This window comes from Oncorhynchus keta, chromosome 28 (genome assembly GCF_023373465.1).
Source record: "Oncorhynchus keta strain PuntledgeMale-10-30-2019 chromosome 28, Oket_V2, whole genome shotgun sequence".
In the NCBI taxonomy this organism is placed as follows: Eukaryota; Metazoa; Chordata; class Actinopteri; order Salmoniformes; family Salmonidae; genus Oncorhynchus; species Oncorhynchus keta.
In genome coordinates this window covers 48,888,224-48,910,241 of record NC_068448.1, presented here as the reverse complement: position 1 = coordinate 48,910,241, position 22,018 = coordinate 48,888,224, and the positions used below count along the sequence as shown (strand labels likewise).

Here is a 22,018-nt window from a genome sequence, read left to right as displayed (position 1 = left end):
ATTATGCCAGCGTGTAGTTGCTCAGATTCAGATAATGCCAATTTACTTGGAAATATGAAATGTGTCTCTTACATGTACCCTCATTATATGCACCAATTGTCTCAGAATCCAGACAACTAGCTTCATAAATGAAATACATGTTCATGAAATTCTTGAGACAATATATCAGATGAGAAGATGGATGTTCAATCATCAGTTTAGCGAAAGCGTTTAGTCTTTAGTCTGTGTTCGGGCTCTTGAAGACATGAGGCCTTCGGTCCTTGGGTTTGTAGATGTAATCCCTGTATTCATTATTTGCATTCCAGACAGCATGAGTATTTTCCTCAGGTCTATACAATGCGTCACAAAGACACTAAAGAACACAAAAACATGTCATCGTTGAAAGATCCCTATAAGTCATCACCAACCACGCTTAACGTAATCTCGAATTTGGAATTTCTCTGTTTGAAGTTGGCTGTGGGAGAGAAACGTTGAGGGACAATTATCTTGTATGTCCTTAAGAGGTCTGTCGTTTTGTAGGACAGCTTGAACACAAGAGATCAGAGAAGTGAAGTATATACAGAATTACTATCTGAGGGCTCTTTAGATCCAAGGTATTACCAACTGTCTAAATTAACAGGATGCAGACACTTGACTAAACAGTCAGCGTGTCATGTCTTTACATCATTTTACTGCGCCAATCAACCAACCAATATTCTCCAATGAAGACTCCTTATTTTGCAAGTATAAACAAGGTCTTAAGTGTCCAGTGCAGATGAATGCGGTGCTAAATTAATTTGCAGTCAATTTATTTTGTGTGTCGACAAAAGCGACCAGGTTTGTACTGGTTTCCATAGCTGATGGAAGATCTTTGGGCTCCAGTGTTTGCCCAGGTGTTAGTCTTCCTAACTGAGACAGCAAAGGGCTTGTCCAGGTCTTCAACCTGCATGTCTACACATGTCAATGTCTTGATGGTATGGATAACCTTTTTAGTACCTCTGACATCTTTATATTATATAGATGGCCAAAAGTGTTGTAAAGCCTGAGTGTGACACAAATAGTGAAAATCGTGGAAATTATTTCATTCCTACTTAATGTTGACACCAGCTGCTGTAACAAAATCAGTTTGAGACCAGAAGGATTAGAGTCGAACGAATAATTAACTTTCAAATTGTATACACAATCACAATGCCCTACACCCTTAAAATTAAAAGGTACAAGTTGTAAACAAATAAGGTTATTGAGAGCGATGCCATAGGGCACGTGTCAAACTCATTCCACGGAGGGCCGAGTTTCTGTGGGTTTTCGTTCCACCCTTGTACTTGATTGATGAATTAAGGTCACTAATTAGTAAGGAACTCCCCTCACCTGGTTGTGTAGGTCTTAATTGAAAGGAAAAAAACATCAGACATTCGGCCATACGTGGAATGAGTTTGACACCTCCGCCATAGGGTAACTATTTTAGGGTCTCTGAAGAACCATATAAAACCCAGAAATGTTTCAGCCCTCCAGGATCGGAAATGAAAAGCCCTGCTGTAGTGTTTTGAGCTTATTTGCATATGTCCTAGGGAGCCATTCGACTGGATTTGACCAGTACCACCCATGACTGTGTTTGCTAGTGACAGAGTCTTAAGTGAATATGTTGTCATTAAAATCCAATTCTTTAAGGCAATACATTTTTCCTAAAGGCTTTTTTTTGAGGGCCTAGTTTGAACCTAATGCAGGGGCCTAAAACTCAAGTCACATTATGCTGGCCTGCAAAGTTATGTGTAATTCTTATTGGAATTGTTGGATATCCAACATTTGGAATTGTTATTCACCTGCAACCTGCATTCAGAATGACCTTTGAGAATTCTGAAGAACCTGAAGTCCCCACACTTAACTCAAAGGTTCTTTATTGGGCAAAGAGTTCTCCAAGGAACCTTAAGAGCTGAGGAAGAACCATTTAAGAACCTTTTATGTTTTTCAGTGTATGCAAACGTGATACTCTGAAAGATCTGATGCTTGACTTGAATGCTGTTTATGTTTTGTGCAAATTATTTTATTATTATATTATATTTTATTAGCTCCGTGGCGTTACTCTTCCCTAACAACGTTAATCATCAAGCCCAGAATTCACCTTGCATAATATGATTGCATTGTGCTCATCTGGAGTAAAAGTTTATATTTGCTCAGGTGTGTCAAAAAGGCATCTCCTGAGGCGCTTGGCAACATCGTTGAGGAATTTCTGATAGATAAATATAGACGCAGAGAAGCAGCTAAAACCGTTTTGGAACACTTCATATGACATGGGCGTGTTAATGAAATGTGCTCTAACAGTCTGTCTAAGGTCAAGTCCCTGTGTCCCGGGGTGAAGGGGCCATCCAAGGTTTGGATCCTGTCACTCAGGTACTTTGTCTGTAGCCGTGAGGACTGTGCGGACTGATCGCTGCACAGCTGACAGATACAGTCCGGCTGGATCTACACTGAACCAAAAATATAAACACAACATTTGAAGTGTTGGTCCCACGTTTCATGAGCTGAAATAAATCATCCAAGAAATGCATTTCAAAGTTGGTGCACAAATTTGTTTACATCCCTGTTAGTGAGCATTTATTACCAGTACCACCCATGACTGTATTTGCTAGTGACAAGAGTTCTTAAATTCATGATTTTTTTTTGATGTCCTTCAGGCTTCACCAAATGAGATCTTAAGTGAATATGTTGCCATTAAAATGAAATTATTTAAGGCGTTACATATTTCATAAGGACTTCTTTTGAGGGTCTAGTTTTGTTTACATTCCTATTAGTGAGCATTTCTCCTTTTCCAAGATAATTCATTCACCTGACAGGTGTGGCATATCAAGAAGCTGATTAAACAGAATGATTATTCTTCAGGTGCACCTTGTGCTGGGGACAGTAAAAGGCCAATCTAAAATGTGCAGTTTTGTCACACAACACAATGCCACAGATGTCTCGAGTTTTGAGGGAGCGTGTCATTGGCATGCTGACTGCAGGAATGTCCATCAGAGCTGTTGCCAGAGAATTGAATGTTGATTTATCTACCTATAAGCCGCCTCCAATGTCGTTTTAGAGAATTTGGCAGTACGTCCACAGGCCTCAAAATGGCATACCATGTGTAACCACGCCAGCCCAGGACCTCCACATCCGGCTTCTTCATCTACTGGATCATCTGAAACCAGCCATCCGGACAGCCGATGAAACTGAGGGTTTGAACAACCCAAGAATTTCTGCACAAACTGTCAGAAACCGTCTCAGGGAAGCTCAACTGCGTGCTCGTTGTTCTCACCAGGGTCTGGACCTGACTGCAGTTCAGGATTGTAATTAACTTCAGTGGGCCACTGGCACACTGGAGAAGTGTGCTCTTCATGAATGAATCCCTGTTTTGACTGTACATGGCAGACAGCGTGCATGGCGTTGTGTGGGCGAGCGTTTTGCTGATGTTTTGTCAATGTTGTGAACAAAGTGCCCCATGGTGGCGGTGGGGTTATGGTATGGGCAGGGATAAACTACGGACAATGAACACAGTTGCATTTTATCAATGGCAATTTGAATGCACATAGATAGCGTCACGAGATCCTAGGGCCTATTGTCGTGCCATTCATCAGCCGCCACTACCTCATTTTTCAGCATAAGCATATTGCACAGCCCCATGTCGTAAGGATTTGTACACAATTCCTTAGAAGCAAAAAATGTCCCTGTTCTTCCATGGCTGCATACTCACCAGACATGTCACCCATTAAGCATGTTTGGGATGCTATGGATCGACGTCTGCAACAGCGTCTTCCTCTTCCCGGCAATATCTAGCAACTTCGCACAGCCATTGAAGAGTAGGACAACATTCCACAGGCCACAATCAACAGCCTGATAACCTCTACGTGAAGGAGATGTGCCGCGCTGCATGAGGCAAATGGTGATCACACCAGATACTGGCTGGTTTATTGATCCATGCCCCTACTTGTGACCAGATGCATATCTGTATTCCCAGTCATGTGACATCCATAGATTAGGGCCTGATTTATTTATTTCAATTGACTGATTTCCTTATATGAACTGTAACTCAGTTAAATATTTGAAATTGTTGCATTTATATTGTTGTTCAGTGTATAAGTTATATCTCACTGTCATAAAGCAGAGACAACAACAACCATACCTAACCTTAAAGGAAAGATTAATCCATTTTGAATGTTATATCATCTTTGTGCATCTCTAAGCGATGTTCTATTGATTCCCGGGGTCATTTCATGTTTTCATACGTGTTCGTCGTTCAAGCAAGCAGAAATACAGCCAAGTTTGATGAGTACGGCATCATATGAGGCATCAGAGGCATTCAATGATGCAAAAATGCACCATACCAACTGTATGTCTGCCTGATTGAACGGTGAATCGCTCAGATGCACACGGAAACATGAAATTATCCTTGGAATCGATAGAACATCGCTCGGAGTTGTAAATACAAAATAATTGTAAAAAAATGGGTGAGTCTTTCCTTTAACTCCAACCTTAATTTACCCCTTATCCTGTCCTTAGCTGTTCAGTAAGCAAGGCCTACATTTTCCTTTCCCCTCCAAACCTCTAATGTTAATTCACATCCACAGTTTTCTTCGATAGCATTACACTCTTAGAAATAAGGGGACAGCGGGGGGTTTTCAGAACAAAAAGCGGCATAGGTGTTGGGCATGGCAGGGGGCATGATAATGGCCATAGTCGGCCCCTCGTGACCCTGAATTCTCTCTGCACAGAAAATGTTGCATTTTCAAGCCAATTTCCTGCAATTCTACACATTTCTACACAAGCTTTAAGCAACATATTTTTGAGTGCAGACCCACCCCGACTTTATATTTATCAAAAATATATATATATTTTTTAATTACACTGTTTGGACTTGGGCATCCCAAAAGAAAGCTTACGCAGCCCGCCCAAGGATTCTTTTTAATTATAATTGGTTTTACCTCCTTTTTCTCCCCAATTTCATGATTACGATCTTGTCTCATTGCTACAACTCCCCAACAGGCTCGGGAGAGGCGAAGGTCGAGTCATGCGTCCTCCAAAAACATGACCCGCCAAGCTACGCTTCTTAACACCCGCCCGCTTAACCTGGAAGCCAACTGCACCAATGTGTTGGAGGAAACACTGTTCAGCTGACAACTGAAGTCAGTCTGCAGGCGCCCGGCCCACCACAAGAATGCGATGAGCCAGTGAAGGGGAAAGGGGGATACCTAGTCAGTTGTACAACTGAATGCATGTAACCCCTCCGAATCAGAGAGGTGCGGGGGGCTGCTTTAAATCGACATCCACGTCTTCCACGCCTGGGGACAGTGGGTTAACTGCCTTGCTCAGGGGCAGAAAGACAGATTTTTTTCCTTGTCAGCTCTGGGATTCGATCAAGCAACCTTTCGGTTACTGGCCCAACGCTCTAACCCTAGAAGCCGACCTGGCCAAACCCACCCCTAACCCGGACAGAGCTGAGCTATTTGAGCGCCGCCCTATGGGACTCTATGTCACGAGATCGAACACCAGGCTGTAGTGACGCTGCAAAACACTGTGATGCAGTGTCTTAGACTGATGCACCACTCGGGAGGCCTCCACCCAAGAATTTCAATGGCAGAAAAATCCCTGTACAGTTAGGGCACAGTATTGTTCCCTGGGGGTACACAAAACGTTAAAAATACACAATGTACCTTCAGAGGCACTCATATGATCTGACATGGAACTGTTCGATACCTGTATAGATGATCAACACTGAAAAATTGTTTTTCCTCAGCTCTTAAGGCTCTTTGGAGAACACTTGCCCGATAAAGAACCTTTGAGGTAAGTCTACGGTTCTTCAGAATTCGAAAAGATTATTTGAACGTATGGAATCCTGCAGATGTTCCTTTCAAAGCACACAGCAAATTGGCCAGTGAAACCTAGTATGATTTTCAGTGGAACATTTCTATTGTTTATTCAAGAGTTAAATTAACACTTGTAAAAGAGTTAAATTAACATTCAGTGGTGTAAAACAAAAACGGTGTAGGTGTTGATAACCAGAGTTGAACCAAAACCACACCCATCATTATCATATTTCCCAGCATATTTCCTATTACAGGTTGGTATTTTAAATTGTTGGTTTCGATATCTATATTTTTGCATGTACATTGATGAATTAATCTCATGTTACTCAAATATAAATAACATTTTTCTAAGCTATTCCAATCGGTTACTTGGATTTATTGCTCCCGTTACTGAAATTATGGTTCCAGTTTAGATGTTTAAGCTAGTCTCACATGTTACTCTTCCCAACCCTGGCTGCACTCAGAATACAGGTTGCAGGTGATTGATGTATACAGTACATGTGTGGATGATGAGTGTGTGTGTGTGTGTGTGTGTGAAAAGCAAGGTGGCTAAAGCGTTTCTGTAACGGTTTTCTTCCTCTTCTGACGAGGAGTATGAAGTATTATGAAGGATCGGACCAATGCGCAGCGTGGTACGTGTTCATGTTATTTATTGGAACAGAAACACTAAACAAAATAACAAAGAGAGTGAAACGAAAACAAAACAGTCCTGTAAGGTGCAGCAACACAAAACAGAAAACAACTACCCACAACCCGTAGTGGGAAAACAGGCTGCCTAAGTATGGTTCTCAATCAGAGACAACGATTGACCGCTGCCTCTGATTGGGAACCATACCAGGCCAAAACCAGAAATACAAAACATAGAACAAAAACATAGAATGCCCATCCCAACTCACGCCCTGACCAAACTAAAATAGAGACATAAAAAAAGGAACTAAGGTCAGGACGTGACAGTTTCAAGAAAGTTGGAATCTTCATGATCTATTTTAGTCTCTGACACCAGATGGTTTTGTGCAGCAATGATAATCTATAGTTCAGTATATTCTATCAGTTAAGTCTTCATTAATAATCTGTCCGTTGTTATTTTATATTTTATAAATAACATACATTTTCTAAACTTATCAGTCCAGTCAGTTAGTTAGATTTATTGCACCCCGTTACTGAAATGGTTGTTCGAGTTTAAATGGTTTAGGTCACAGGGGGCCAAAGTTATTCCACGGAGGGCCGGGTGTGTGAGGGTTTTCTCACCGCCCTTATATTTAATTGATTAATTAAGGTCACCAATTAGTAAAGAACTCCCTTCACCTGGTTGTCTAGGGCTTAATTGAAAGGAAAAAACAAAACCTACATATACTAGCCCTCTGTGGAATGAGTTTGACACCTGTAGTATAGGTAATCTCCTTTATCAATGTTCCTAACCTTGACAGTTATTCTGAATGCCGGTTGTGGGTGAATACAAATTCCAACTGTTGGATATATTAACTCCAAAAGAAATTAAATGTAATAATATTGTATTTGTCACATGCGCCGAATACAACAAAATGTTAAAAAGCAGTAGCTGAATATCCCTTTTTGCATGGTGAAGTTATTAATTACAGTTTGGATGGTGTATCAATACACCCAATCACTACAAAGATACAGGCATACTTCCTAACTGAGTTGCCAGAGAGGAAGAAAATGCTCAGGGATTTCCCCATGAGGCCAATGGTGACTTTAAAACATTGACAGAGTTTAATGGCTTTGATAGGAGAAAACTGAGGATGGATCAACAACAGTGTAGTTACTCCACAATACTAATCTAAATTCAAATATATATATATTCCAAAACATGCATCCTGTTTGCAACAAGGCACATAAGTAATACAACAAATAATATGGCTAATAAAAGCGTTATGTTTGGGGCATATCCAACACAACAAGTCACGGAGTACCACTCTTCATATTTTCAAGCATGGTGGTGGCTGCATCATGTTATGGGTGTGCTTGTCATCGGCAAGGACTAGGGATTTTTTGGGGGGGGCTACAAAGAAACAGAATACAGCTATAAGCACGGGCAAAATCCCAGAGAAAAACTTGGTTCAGTCTGCTTTCCATCAGACACTGGGAGATGAATTCACCTTTCAGCAGGGTAATAGCCTAAAACACAAGGCCAAATCTATATTGGAGGTGCTTACCAAGACGACATTGAATGGTCTAAATGGTCTAGTTACAGTTTTGACTTAAATCGCATTACAAAATCTATGGCAAGACTTGAAAATGTCTGTCTAGCAATGATCAACAATCAACTTGACAGAGCTTGAAGAATTTTTGTCTTAGATTTTAGTCATTTAGCAGGCGCTCTTATCAGAGTGACTTACAGTTTCATCTTAAGATGGCTAGATGGGAAAACCACATATCACAGTCATAGAAAGTACATTTTTCCTCTAACATAGCTATCAGTAGAGTCAGAGCTAGAAGGGGAGCGGGTGTCAAATTCATTATTATTGGTTCATTATTATCATTTTTTTTTAAATGTGGGGGTGGGGTCGAAGTGAGGAGGAGGATTATTTAAGATAATGTTTGAAGAGTTAGGGTTTCAGATGTTTTCAGAAGATGGGCAGGGACTGCTGTCCTAGCTTCAGGGGGAAGCTGGTTCCACCATTGGGGTGGTGGAACCCCGTAGAGGTGGGAGGGCCAAGGGAACTGATGTGGCAGAACGGAGTGCTGGGGTTGGGGTGTAGGTTTGAGCATAGCCTGAAGGTAGGGAGGGGCAGTTCCTCTTGCTGTTCCATAGGTAAACGCTATGGTCTTGTAGTGGATGCAAGCTTCGACTGAAAGTCAGTGGAGTGTGTGGAGGAGCAGGGTGAGAGAGAACTTGGGAAGGTTGAAAAGCCTTGAAGAGCCTTAGACACCCAGCCCTCAGAGGGTGGAGAGGAAGATCTGATGGTTCACGGTGTTGAAGGAAGTGGATAGCTCTAGGAGGATGAGAACAGAGGAGAGAGAGTCAGCTTTTGGCAGTGTGGAGAGCCTCTGTGACACACAGAAGAGCAGTCTTGGTTGAGTGACCCATCTTGAAGCCTGACTGGTTAGGGTTAAGAAGATTGTTCTGAGAGAGATAACGAGAAAGTTGATCAGAGACAGCACGTTCAAGTGTTTTGGAAAGAAAATAATGAAGGGATAGAAGTTTATAGTTTGATGTCAGATGAGTCAAGTGTTGGTTTCTTGAGGAGGGGAGCAACTCGGGCCATTTTGAAGTCAGAGGGTATGCAGCCAGTGGTCAGGAATGAGTTGATGAGGGACGTGAGGAATGGGAGAAGATCTCCAGAGATGGTCTGGAGAAGGGAGGAGGGGTGGGGTTGAGCGGCAGGTTGTCGGGTGGCCAGACCTCACTAGTCACAGCATGTCATCCAGAGAGAGAGGGGAGAAAGAGGTCAAGGTATAGGATAGTTCTGTGTGAGTGAGACCAGTGGACTCAATACGCTGAGTGAATGAGTAGTGGATGTCGTCAACCTTTTTTTCAAAGTGGTTGACAAAGTCGTCCGCAGAGAGGGAGGAGGGGGGGGTGGAGGATTAAGGAGGTAGGAGAATGTGGAAAAGAGTTTCCTAGGGTTAGAGGCAAAAGCATGAAAGGTAGAAAGTGGCTTTTAGCAGTGGCTACAGAGAAAGAGAAGGTAGAGAGGAGGGAGTGGAAGGATGATAGGTCCTCTGGAAATTTAGTTTTCCTCCATTTTTCGCTCAGCTGCCCGCAGCCCTGTTCTGTAAGCTCGCAATGAGTCACGCAGCCACAAAGCAGGAGGTGAGGGCTGAGCTGGCCTGGAGGAAAAGGGAGAGTGCGAGTCATAGGATGCGGAAAGGGAGGAGAGTAGGGTCGAAGAGGCAGAATCGGGTGACAGGAGAAGGATTTAGCAGAGAGAGAGTGAAGATTGTGACGGCGCATGATCATCTGGGTAAGTGCTGAGTGGTTAGGGTTGGAGGGAAGGGAGACAGAAAAAACGAAACAAAGTAGAGACCTGGAGGAGGGTTGCAGTGAAATCAGTAGGTGAGCAGCTTCTAGTATAAATGAGGGCACGTGTATTGCCTGCCCTGTGAGTTGGAGGGGATTGGGGAAGGGTGAGGCCAAAAGAGGCAAGGATGGGAAAGAGAGAGTTGGAAAGAAATGAATCGAAGGCAGACATCGGGAGGTTGAAGTCGGCAAGTACGAAGAGTGGTGAGCCATCGTCAGGAAATTAGCTTATCACAGTGTCAAGCTCATTGAGGAACTCTCCAAGGACACCCGGTGGACGATAGATTACAATAATGTTACGCTTGAGTGGACAAGTGACAGTGACAGCATGGAATTCAAATGAGGAGATGGACAGGTGAGAAAGGGAGAAAAGATCAAATCTCCACTTAGGAGAAATGAGTAGACCTGTGGCACCACCGCGACGACCAGATGCTCTCAGACTATAAGAGAAAACATAGTCAGATGAAGAGAGAGCAGCTGGAGTAGCAGTGTTTGTCTCCGTCAGAGCCACAATATCAAGGGACTGTCATTATGGGGCATTGTGTGGAGATTGATGAGGAAAACAAACAATTGAATACTTTTTAGAATAAAGCTGTAACACAACAAAATGTGGAAAAAGTGAAGGGGTCTGAATACTTTTCAGAATGCACTGTACTTACCACTCCTGGAGATATCAGGAGTCCTCTAACTATATAATGAAGCGTAAGGATGGACAAACGTATGATCCAGGTGTGCAAACTCTTAGAGATTTACCCCCCCAAAAATGTCCTTTTATTTTCAGTAAATGTGCAAACATTTCTAAAAACATGTTTTCACTTTGTCATTATGGGATATTGTGTGTAGGGGTAAGAACAAAAATCTAATGAATCCATTTTAAATTCAGGCTTTAACACAACAAAATGTGGAAGGGGTATGAACATTTTCTGAAGTCACTTTATGTACTAAAGGTACAAAGGACGTAACTTACAGTACTATGACAAGCGTTTGTACCCCTTTAAGAACAGAGTGTACTTAGGCATAGCAGTGCATGGTCTACCCATTGTAGCTAAATGCTAAAGAAAGTATATTGCTTGTCTAAATTAAATGAACATGATATACATGTTTTACAATGATATTAGTGTAATAACACTCATAAACAACAGTTTGCAGTGATGTTTTACAGGAATTGAATGCATACTACATTACAGGTACAGTGAATACGAAAGGTATTCAGACCCATTACTTTTTCCACATTTTGTTACATTACAGCCTTATAAATAATTCCCCCCCCCCTCATCAATCTACACACAAATCCCATTATGACAATTCAAAAACAGTTTTTCATAAAAAACTGAAATATCACATTTACATAAGTATTCAGACCATTTACTCAGTACTTTGTTGAAGCACCATTGGTAGCGATTACAGCCTAGAGCCTTCTTGGTCTATGACGCTACAAGCTTGGCACATCTCTATTTGGGGAGTTTCTCCCATTCTCCTCTGCAGATTCTCGGTTGGATGGGGAGGATCACTGTACAGCTATTTTCAGGTGTCTCCAGAGATGTTAGATCAGGTTCAAGTCCGGGCTCTGGCTGGGCCACTCAAGGACATTCAAGGACTTGTCCCGAATCCACTCCTGCGTTGTCTTGGCTGTGTGCTTAAGGTCGTTGTCCTGTTGGAAGGGGAACCTTTGCCTCAGTCTGAGGTCCTGAGTGCTCTGTACAGGTTATAATAATAATAATAATAATAATATATGCCATTTAGCTGACGCTTTTATCCAAAGCGACTTACAGTCATGTGTGCATACATTCTACGTATGGGTGGTCCCGGGTATCGAACCCACTACCCTGGCGTTACAAGCGCCATGCTCTACCAACTGAGCCACAGAAGGACCACATATCTCTCTGCACTTTGCTTGGTTCATCTTTCCCTCGATCCTGACGAGTCTCCCAGTCCCCGAAAAACATCCCCACAGCATGATACTGCCACCACCACGCTTCACCGTAGGGATGTTGCCAGGTTTCCTCCGGATGTGACGCTTTGCACTCAGGCCAAAGAGTTCAATCTTGGTTTCATCAGACCAGATAATCTTGTTTCTCATGGTCTGAGAGTTCTTTAGGTGCCTTTTGGCAAAGTCCAAGTGGGCTGTCATGTGCCTTTTACTGAGGAGTGACTTCCATAAAGGCCTGATTGGTAGAGTGCTGCACAGATGGGAAAACCTTCCAGAAGGACAACCATCTCCACAGAGGACCTCTGGAGCTCTGTCAGAGTGACCATCGGGTTCTTGGTCACCTCCCTGACCAAGGCCCTTGTCCCCCGATTGCTCAGTTTGGCCGGGCGGCCAGCTCTAGCAAGAGTCTTGGTGGTTTTTAGAATGACGGAGGCCACTGTGTTTTTGGGGACCTTCAATGCTGTAGACATTATTTTGTACCCCTTCCCCATGTCTCCAGGCCTCGACACAATCCTGTCTCGGAGCTCTACGGACAATTCCTTCAACTTCATGGCTTGGTTTTTGCTCTGACATGCACTGTCAACAGTGGGACCTAATATAGACAGGTTTGTGCCTTTTTCCAAATCATGTCCAATCTATTGAATTGACCACAGGTAACTCCAATCAACTTGTAGAAACAACAAGGATAATCAATGGAAACAGGATGCACCTGAGCTCAATTTCAAATCACGTAGCAAAGGGTCTGAATAGTTATCTAAATAAGGTACTTCATTTATTTATTTATTTTTATACATTTTGCAAAAACGTCTCAACCTGTTTTCAGTGTGTCATTATGGGGCATTGTGTGTAGATTGACGAGGAACATTCTTATTTGATTAATTTTGGAATGAGGCTGTAATGTAACAACATGCAGAAAAGGGGAAGAGGTCTGAATACTTTCCGAATGCACTGTAAATCAAAAAGGTGCTTCAACTCATCCTCACTGCTTAGTATTAGGGAGTGTCAGTTACACTATTCCGTCCGTTGGTTTTCCTATGATGTATTCAGCCTTTTGAAAAACATTGATATTGCACCAGAGATCATGTGCTTGCATGCCGTTCCTGCAAGTTTATATTTGTCCCCATACTTGACTCTTGGAAGTTGATATTAGAATTGATTTTTTTTGTCAAAGTAAAAAATAAAATAAAAACTTTTCTTCATCGCTATGGCTTTACAAAACAAAAGATTGAGCAAGTAATTGTTCACCAGATGAACGCGGTACAATTAGAAGCCTCTGCCAGTTTGGCTTAAGTTTTGTTTTTCTAAGCCTCCAACATAACAGTGTGCCCTGCCGTCAGCACCTTGAGTAAGTAAAACCCCTTCTTTATGAACTACCCTGCTAGATATTTGCTTTGCGAAGCTTTGCGAGAAGAAAAGAGAGGGGATGCTGCAGTGAATAACTTTTAAAACACTGTGTTCCAATGAAAAGCAGCAGACATAAAAGAGCATGAGAAATGAATTGAATGTCGTTTTTTCAACCCCTTCTAACTCCATGAAAAAGGCTGCCGATGGGATCTGAATCGCTCCTTTCCAAAAGACTTGGCCAGGTGATTCATTACAGGGCTCTGTCAAAAGGCGCTTTCCACAACATGAGACGAACAATGACAGTGTGATTGCATTGAGAGAAGCTCTGATTGAAAGCTATCGGCCGTATTCTATTCTACATTCTACCCCGGAGAATGCAGTTTGCATTCCCAGAGAAGGCGACCCACTAACAGATGAAAACGGAATATCTTAACCACTGCGAGGGTGTCAAGAGAGCTGTTTCAGGAGGTGTTGCGTAACAAGAGCTTCCCGGTTTTAAATTAACCATAACAATTTAACAGCCCCTTAAACCTGAATAGAGGAGCTGGCAGTCAGATTGATTGGGGAGTAAGTAACACTCAAGGTAGTAGATGTGTTTCAGTGTCACTAAGATCTCAGCTGGGGAGTGGAGCTGAACAGATTGTGGATGTCTGCCAGATCTCTTGATCACACATTCATATCTGGTTCACAACTACAAACAGAGTTCACAGGGAAAAAATACTTACCTGGCTAAGAAATTGTAGTCTATTGCACTCTATTTTGCACAACAGGCAGTGCTAGCAAATTCAACTGTAACTGACCATGCCCGTTTTAATGCCAGCCTCTAGGCATTACGTCATAACACTTTATCGTACGTATTTTCAGACATTGTAAATGTACATTTACAAACATGTAATTTTACATTTTTACATATTTTCTTTCTTAGCCAGACCTGTGCCACTCATGAGGTATGTATAATATGTAGGCTAGGGCCTGCCCCACACAGATCCACAACAGGCCTCACTCCTGCCTTTACCCCAGTGCTCTGCTCCACAGCACTCCACGTGAGAGCAGAATAAATATCACCTTAGATACTGTTTACATTTAGGGCCGAGGACTACCATTACCTTCCCATCAATATCAGCACTTACAGGCCGTAATACAGTGAGACAGGCCTCCAACCTGTAATTTTCATAGGCCTTAATTCATGGTGAAAGAAAAATAATAGCAGAGGGTATTCAACTAAACAATGATGATACTTACAGATAATTGCCAGAGATGACTAGTATAGTTACTGCTAGGTAATCCTCAATCTATCATTTCCATGGGAAAATACATACTAAACTATGAGCCGTTTTACGAGTCATTTCACAGTCCAGCGCCCTCAGAATGAGGAATAAACTTGCTGTGTCAAAGTACCCAATCCAGTTTTAATAGAACGTTCTATTTAACATGACTTAATACAACTTTCTATATAATAGAATATGATATAAGGTTTTATAACAAAAAAAATAGAAAGTTCTATAAAAAAAGTAATCTAACTGTCTATTTAATAGAACTTAAATAGAACTTTCTATTTCTATTTAATAGAACGTGATGGCATATATTCAAACAAATAGATAAATGTCCCGTTACGTAAAATTGTTTACTCGTGACAAAACCAGGGACACTTGCTGTGCACACAGCATTGGGTTATGCATGTAGATGTTGAGTGAGAGGAGTTGCATTTCCTCTTCTCGCCCCCAGAGGGACAGAGAGAGATGCAGACATGCTCACCCATATTTTACTGTCCCAGTGAATACAGTAGTTATTGAATTGAATATTATCCAAGTCATTAATCCACATCAGTAGCTAATTGGATCAGAGAGCTGCAGCAGACGTGACATGTATGTACAGTATTTGAGGGAGTACTTACAGTAGTTCAAATCACTCCTCCCATCAGACCGCTGTGGAATTCAGGATACACTTGAACTGAATCCAGAGCCCGAATGGTCCCCAGCAGAAAGACAATCCTCCTTCTCCCAGGTTAGCTGGCTGTGACCCTGGATGCAAATATGCTGCAGGCTCTGACAAAGTGCACAGGAATGACTGATTGATCCCAAATGTGGATCTGCCAATTGATTACAACTCAGATATGAGAGGCTGATTTATAAAGAGATGTACATATCACTTTTTTATGACATATTTCCGTTCAAATAAAACGTTTAGGCTGCAGATGGTTTAGCATGATGGATTGTAGCTAGCTGAGTGATTTCCACCTTGGTCGAGAGAAGGTGTGGCCTCTGGCTGGTGTTGCAGTGCTTTTTTGGAAGACGGCCAGTCAATAGGGCCCAATTTGTATCTGATACAATGCATATAGCCAATTTAATGCCAGAGGTTTAGGCATGAACATAATAAATGTTATGCGTCCTGTAGCGTTGCAGCTAAAGGCAAATAGACAGAGATGCAGTTTCCTTGACCCGAATTCATTAAATGTTGTCCCCTCCTTTACTGTCATCAATTATCATAATGTAATTAGTCAGGATAATAATTTGAGTTTGTGTTGCAGGGTATTCTTTCTACAGCAGGGTAAGTGCACTGTGGCTGTGCAGCACGGTGTTATCAAATGAACATTAGCATGTTCTACTCAAATAGTTTTGTCTACCAACCACACATAAATGTACTTCTTCATTCAAAGATTTTCTTAAACGATCAATGCATGCACGTTCAAAGTATGATAATGTATGTAAAGCAACTGTATTTGTTGTACATCCTCATTAATATAGCACTGCAAAACCATTATGAAAGTTAATATTTCAGGCTAGTCTCTCGTGATAGAAGAAAACACGTTACCTCTGTCGGAAGACTGGGATCTGTCAGATAACGAGGAACAATTCTATTGGTGCGCTGGTTTTGTGTCACTGGTTATTTGGATGAATCTCGAACTGTGGGGTTGCACCTACACCTGGCATCTTTTGTAAATGTTGTGGACTCTCAAAGAGGAAGCGCTCTGGTTCCGTCACGCGCACTAGTTCAACATCTCCAAATTAGTAAAATAAAAAAAATAAAAAACAGAACTAAACTGACCATTTGGTCTCGTGAAATCTTGTTCTGGCTTTCCAAGATTATATTCAGGCTAATCCTCAAGAACATTCAGTGATTTGCCCAGGCATAACATTCATTATTGAGACAAACTTTAAAGGCATCTAATCTCCCTTTTCCACAGTCAGATGTGTAAACGGCAGATAGTGAAAATGTGACAGGCCGGCTCGATTTGGTCTTATGTAGCAACATTTGAAATGGTGTTTTTTACATTGGATAAAAGTAAAGACTCTATACCATACACTACAGTTGAGGAACAATGGGAAAGTTATTCTGCTTTGAAAGTTGATAAACTCTTCACTGTTGAGAAAATGACCCTTGAATATTTTGGTACACCTACTGGAGAGCTCTTATTTGTCTACAACCATTCAGCCTCGTTCACACCTGCTTAAGCCTTAGTCCCATCCATCTCTTTAATGATTTGCATGTGAGGTCATGTCCTAAACAGAGTGAGTGTGGTATTGTACTAAACAACCAAAAATTTCAAGACTAAGGCTGTTTTATACTATGTGGACATGTCTGTATACAGTTGCCGCAGTGACATCATGAACATTCTATTGTCGTCCGACATCAAACTTTGTCGTTATGAACGTTGTCGTGATGAAAAAGTATAAACACAAAGTTGTCGTTATGAATGTTGTCGTTATGAAAAAGTATAAACACAACGTTGTCGTTGTCGTTATGAACGTTGTCGTAATGAGAAAGTATAAACACAACGTTGTCGTTGTCGTTATGAGCGTAGTCGTTATGAAAAAGTAAAAACACAAAGAACAACAGACTGCGTGACATCAGCAGCCTGGTGGTCCAAAATAACATAACTGGTGTATTTTAACAGCAATAAGCCAACCAACTATCATATAGTTGACAACATCTTAACTTTAGCTCATTTGTATTCATTATTACAGGAAAATAAACTCACAACAAGATCATTTATTTACAGAAATTAGCTTACGGTTGTGAGTGTGACGAATAAAAGCTGGGCATTCTACTGGGTCATTTTTTTTACTTGGAAACTGTGTCTTGGTCTACGTTATATCCTAATTTGACTTTGGTGCAAGACATGTATGTATGTATATTTGTATGAATATATTTATATTATATGTATATATTTTCAAACCAATATATGGGGGATTGGAAGTGATGCAGACAACTACGTTGATGGAAGCTACAATCTATCAGCAGTATTAAAGCTGATCTACCCCCTAGAAGAAGAAAAATACATGTTGTTCTTCACAAGTGTATTTGTCACATGCACAGGATACAGACGGTGTAAATGGGACAGTAAAAATTGTTATTTGCATAGTGTAACGTATACTCCCTCTCTGGCCTCTAGGTCATCAGGCTGCTGATTATCCTTCACACCTGACACCCTCGTCAAGTGCACCAGCGCCTCATGACACTCACCTGGACTCCATCACCTCCTTGATTATCTTCACTACATCTGTCACTCCCCTTGGTTCTTTCCTCAGGTGTTATGGACTCTGTTTCATGTCAGTGCGATGTTTGTGTTTCGTGTTTATTTATTAAAACACTCACTCCCTGTAATTGCTTGCCAACTCTCAGCGCACTCGTTACACATAGTGGATTATTTTGTTTAGACATGAAGCTAGCTAGCTAAACAATTAACCATAATCCAAGCTCATAACGTTATTATCCTGCATGAATCTACAGTTAGCTAAAGCTAACCAACTAGGTTCGATGTTAGCTAGCTAGCTAACATTAGGCTAAAACTACCAATGCATGTGGTTCTGAGATACGAATAATATTACTACACAGATCATACACATAACATTAGCTAGCTGACAGTACGCTTTAACTTGCAATGAAAATGACTTTCTGGCAAAACTAGAAACGTATAATATCTGAAAATGTAGCTAGCTAGACTCTCTTACCAGTATACGTGAATGAACGCTTCACCTCTCTGTCACGGTTGCCATGGTTGCCCTTAGTTTGAAGATGTAATCCGGAGACAGGTGTTTTTTGCAGTTCTTCGTAATATCTTTCAAAAAAGCTGTGTTAGAAAGGATTATATACACACACTGAGCAGCTCTTGTTATAGACAGAAGCATTCTACATGGCAGACCAATCCAAACTCATCTCTCGTGTCCAGCCCATCCATTATCTCAGCCAATCATGATTAGCAGGAAGGTTCCTGTCTTTGTCCGTGGCCAAACCAACTTGGCTTGTAATGGGGCGGCAGGGTAGCCTAGTGATTAGAGTGTTGGACTAGTAACCGAAAGGTTGCAAGTTCGACATCCCTGAGCTGACAAGGTACAAATCTGTCGTTCTGCCCCTGAACAGGCAGTTAACCCACTGTTCCTAGGCCGTCATTGAAAATAAGAATTTGTTCTTAACTGACTTGCCTAGTAAAATAAAAAAATAAAAATTGATCTATTTCATTCATATTTACAGATGGCAAACTAATTTTGTTATAAAGGCACATGAAAGTATACATTTTCCAGAAGACATTTCTGCCAAAAACTACCATATGGACCCTGGTATAAAGTAGTGCACTATATAAGGGTAGGGTGCCATTTAGGACATAGTCACTGACATTTTCCACCCCTTCTTCCAACTCTTCATGGGCACCCAAGTTGTTCCTTTTCCCCACACTACTTCACATCATTTGAAAGAGTCTGCTATACGATAACAGACACCATCATTGCCGTATTAGCACCATATTCAAAAAGACCTGAAAAGCCGCTGAGCGTTTACAATGGCATCTTTTAAAAGCAACAACGGCTCAATCATTCTGCGTCTTTTTGTTTTCCCTGTTGTCTGTGTTAGGCTACAACTCTAAAAATATGCCAGAGAGAAGGTTGGTGTCTTTTTTTTCCCATTCCATGTACATTTTTTATTTAACAAGGCAAGTCAGTTAAGAATGTATTCTTATTTACAATGACAGCCTAGGAACAGTGGGTTTACTGCCTTGTTTAGGGGACGAACAACAGATTTTTACCTTGTCAGCTCGGGGATTTGATCTAGCAACCTTTTGGTTACTGGCCCAACACTCTAACCACTAAACTACCTGCCACCCTGTTATAGTAGATGAAGTAGCAGATTCCTATCTTGTCTTGCCCTAACACTATCTCTGAGTGAAGTGAGGATTACATAATTGGAACCTTCAGCTCAAGGTGACACCGTGGCAGATAGCTATGACTCAACAACTCTCACTGTGATCAAGTTGATTTGAATTTTTTTATTTAACCAAGTAGGCTAGTTGAGAACAAGTTCTCATTTACAACTGTGACCTGGCCAAGATAAAGAAAATCAGTGCAACACAAACAACAACACAGAGTTACACATTGAATAAACAAACATACAGTCAATACTCAATCATCAAGTTTGCGGACGACACAACAGTAGTAGGCTTGATTACCAACAACGACGAGACGGCCTACGGGGAGGAGGTGAGGGCCCTCGGAGTGTGGTGTCAGGAAAATAACCTCACACTCAACGTCAACAAAACTAAGGAGATGATTGTGGACTTAAGGAAACAGCAGAGGGAACACCCCCCTATCCACATCGATGGAACAGTAGTGGAGAGGGTAGCAAGTTTTAAGTTCCTCGGCATACACATCACAGACAAACTGAATTGGTCCACTCACACAGACAGCGTCGTGAAGAAGGCGCAGCAGCGCCTCTTCAACCTCAGGAGGCTGAAGAAATTTGGCTTGTCACCAAAAGCACTCACAAACTTCTACAGATGCACAATCGAGAGCATCCTGGCGGGCTGTATCACCGCCTGGTACGGCAACTGCTCCGTCCTCAACCGTAAGGCTCTCCAGAGGGTAGTGAGGTCTGCACAACGCATCACCGGGGCAAACTACCTGCCCTCCAGGACACCTACACCACCCGATGTTACAGGAAGGCCATAAAGATCATCAAGGACATCAACCACCCGAGCCACTGCCTGTTCACCCCGCTATCATCCAGAAGGCGAGGTCAGTACAGGTGCATCAAAGCTGGGACCGAGAGACTGAAAAACAGCTTCTATCTCAAGGCCATCAGACTGTTAAACAGCCACCACTAACATTGAGTGGCTGCTGCCAACACACTGACATTGACACTGACCCAACTCCAGCCACTTTAATAATGGGAATTGATGGGAAATTATGTAAATATATCACTAGCCACTTTAAACAATGCTACCTTATATAATGTTACTTACCCTACATTATTCATCTCATATGCATACGTATATACTGTACTCTATATCATCGACTGCATCCTTATGTAATACATGTATCACTAGCCACTTTAACTATGCCACTTTGTTTACTTTGTCTACATACTCATCTCATATGTATATGCTGTACTCGATACCATCTACTGTATGCTACCCCGTACCATTATGTACATATTCTTTATCCCCTTACACTGTGTATAAGACAGTAGTTTTGGAATTGTTAGTTAGATTACTTGTTGGTTATTACTGCATTGTCGGAACTAGAAGCACAAGCATTTCGCTACACTCGCATTAACATCTGCTAACCATGTGTATGTGACAAATAAAATTTGATTTGATTTGAATAGAAAAGTCTATATACCGTGTGTGCAATTGAGGTAGGATAAGGGAGGTAAGGCAATAAATAGGCCATAGTGGCGAAATAATTACAATATAGCAATTAAACACTGGAGTGACAGATGTGCAGAAGATGAGTGTGCAAGTAGAGATACTGGGGTGCAAAGGAGCAAAATAAATAAAATAAATAACAGTATGGGGATGAGGTATTTGGATGGGCTATTTACAGATGGGCTATGTACAGGTGCAGTGATATGTGAGCTGCATTGACAGCTGGTGCTTAAAGTTAGTGAGGGTGATATGAGTCTCCAGCGTCAGGTGATTTTTGCAGTTCTTTCCAGTCATTGGCAGCAGAGAACTGGAAGGAGAGGCGGCCAAAGTAGGAATTGGCTTTGGGGGTGACCAGTGAAATATACCTGCTGGAGCGTGTGCTATGGGTGGGTGCTGCTATGGTGACCAGTGAGCTGAGATAAGGCGGGGCTTTGCCTAGCAGAGACTTATAGATGACCTGGAGCCAGTGGGGAAATTAATTTCTATCTGTACTTTATGTTTTTTTTAAAAAGTTCACACAAAATAAGCTAGCGGTTTTGTTAAAAGTCTTCAGTGAACATTCAGTGAACTTTTTGGAAATTATTCGAAAACCTCCAAATAACCTAGAATTTCCCTTATCAGTTTCATAAAACTTTTCAAGGAACCAGAGTAAAACGTTCTCAGAACCTCCCTGCAACCTAAAAATAAACGATCCCAGGTAGGCAGGCCATGACCCGGGTCAGGTGCTTCTAGGCTGGGCTGAAGTGGTGCCATAGCCCCAGTGAAGACAAGGATCTGTCAGCAGCACCAATACCAGGCCAGAATCCCTACTGCTGCAGCTGCCTGCTCCTCTAGATTGAGAAACTCTCACCTGTGTCCCGACCAACACCCCCCTCTTCCTCCTCCTCCTTGAGTTGGATCCTCTCCACCATCATCAAAGACTGAGAAAGAGAGAGAGAGTTATAGGGAGAGAGACATAACTCTTGTGACACATTTGACAGAGGAAGCTGTTAGTCAAGGAGCTTGAAACTGTTTCTTCAGCCCTTGTATCGAGTGACATCCTGGCAGAGCTACAAGAAGCTCTCACTATCCTGGTTGTGAGGGGAGGAGGAATGCAGAGCAATGCTCCAGAGTACGACTCCTGCTTCACACCTGCCTTTACACTGACTCCAGATCAGATCACAGAGGGAATGGAGGACAGACATTTTGCGTTTTTACACTAACAAAATATGTGAAGTAAGATCTGCTTTTCTTCCACATCAGATATCCAAATGTTCTGTTTACACTATAGCCTTGGATTTGGTGGGGCAAAAATCAAATTGAGACTCCTGGTC

General features: G+C 41.8%; 1 long non-coding RNA gene across 4 annotated transcripts in view; it reads right to left on the bottom strand.

Annotated features, from left to right (window-relative positions):
* The window catches only part of LOC118361532 (uncharacterized), a 61,321-nt gene extending 45,216 nt beyond the window's left edge, over positions 1–16,105 (bottom strand). The window contains exons 1-3 of one of the 4 annotated variants that reach the window (XR_004821014.2): positions 15,881–16,105; positions 14,964–15,114; positions 7,215–7,812 (exon numbers count right to left, since the gene is read on the bottom strand). This is a non-coding gene — a long non-coding RNA (uncharacterized LOC118361532). Of the gene's footprint in view, positions 1–7,214; positions 7,813–8,687; positions 8,768–14,963; positions 15,115–15,880 lie in introns of those variants that run through there. The other 3 variants (XR_004821015.2, XR_004821013.2, XR_004821012.2) reach the window with 3 other exon arrangements.
* Between the last annotated feature and the right edge of the window lie 5,913 nt (positions 16,106–22,018).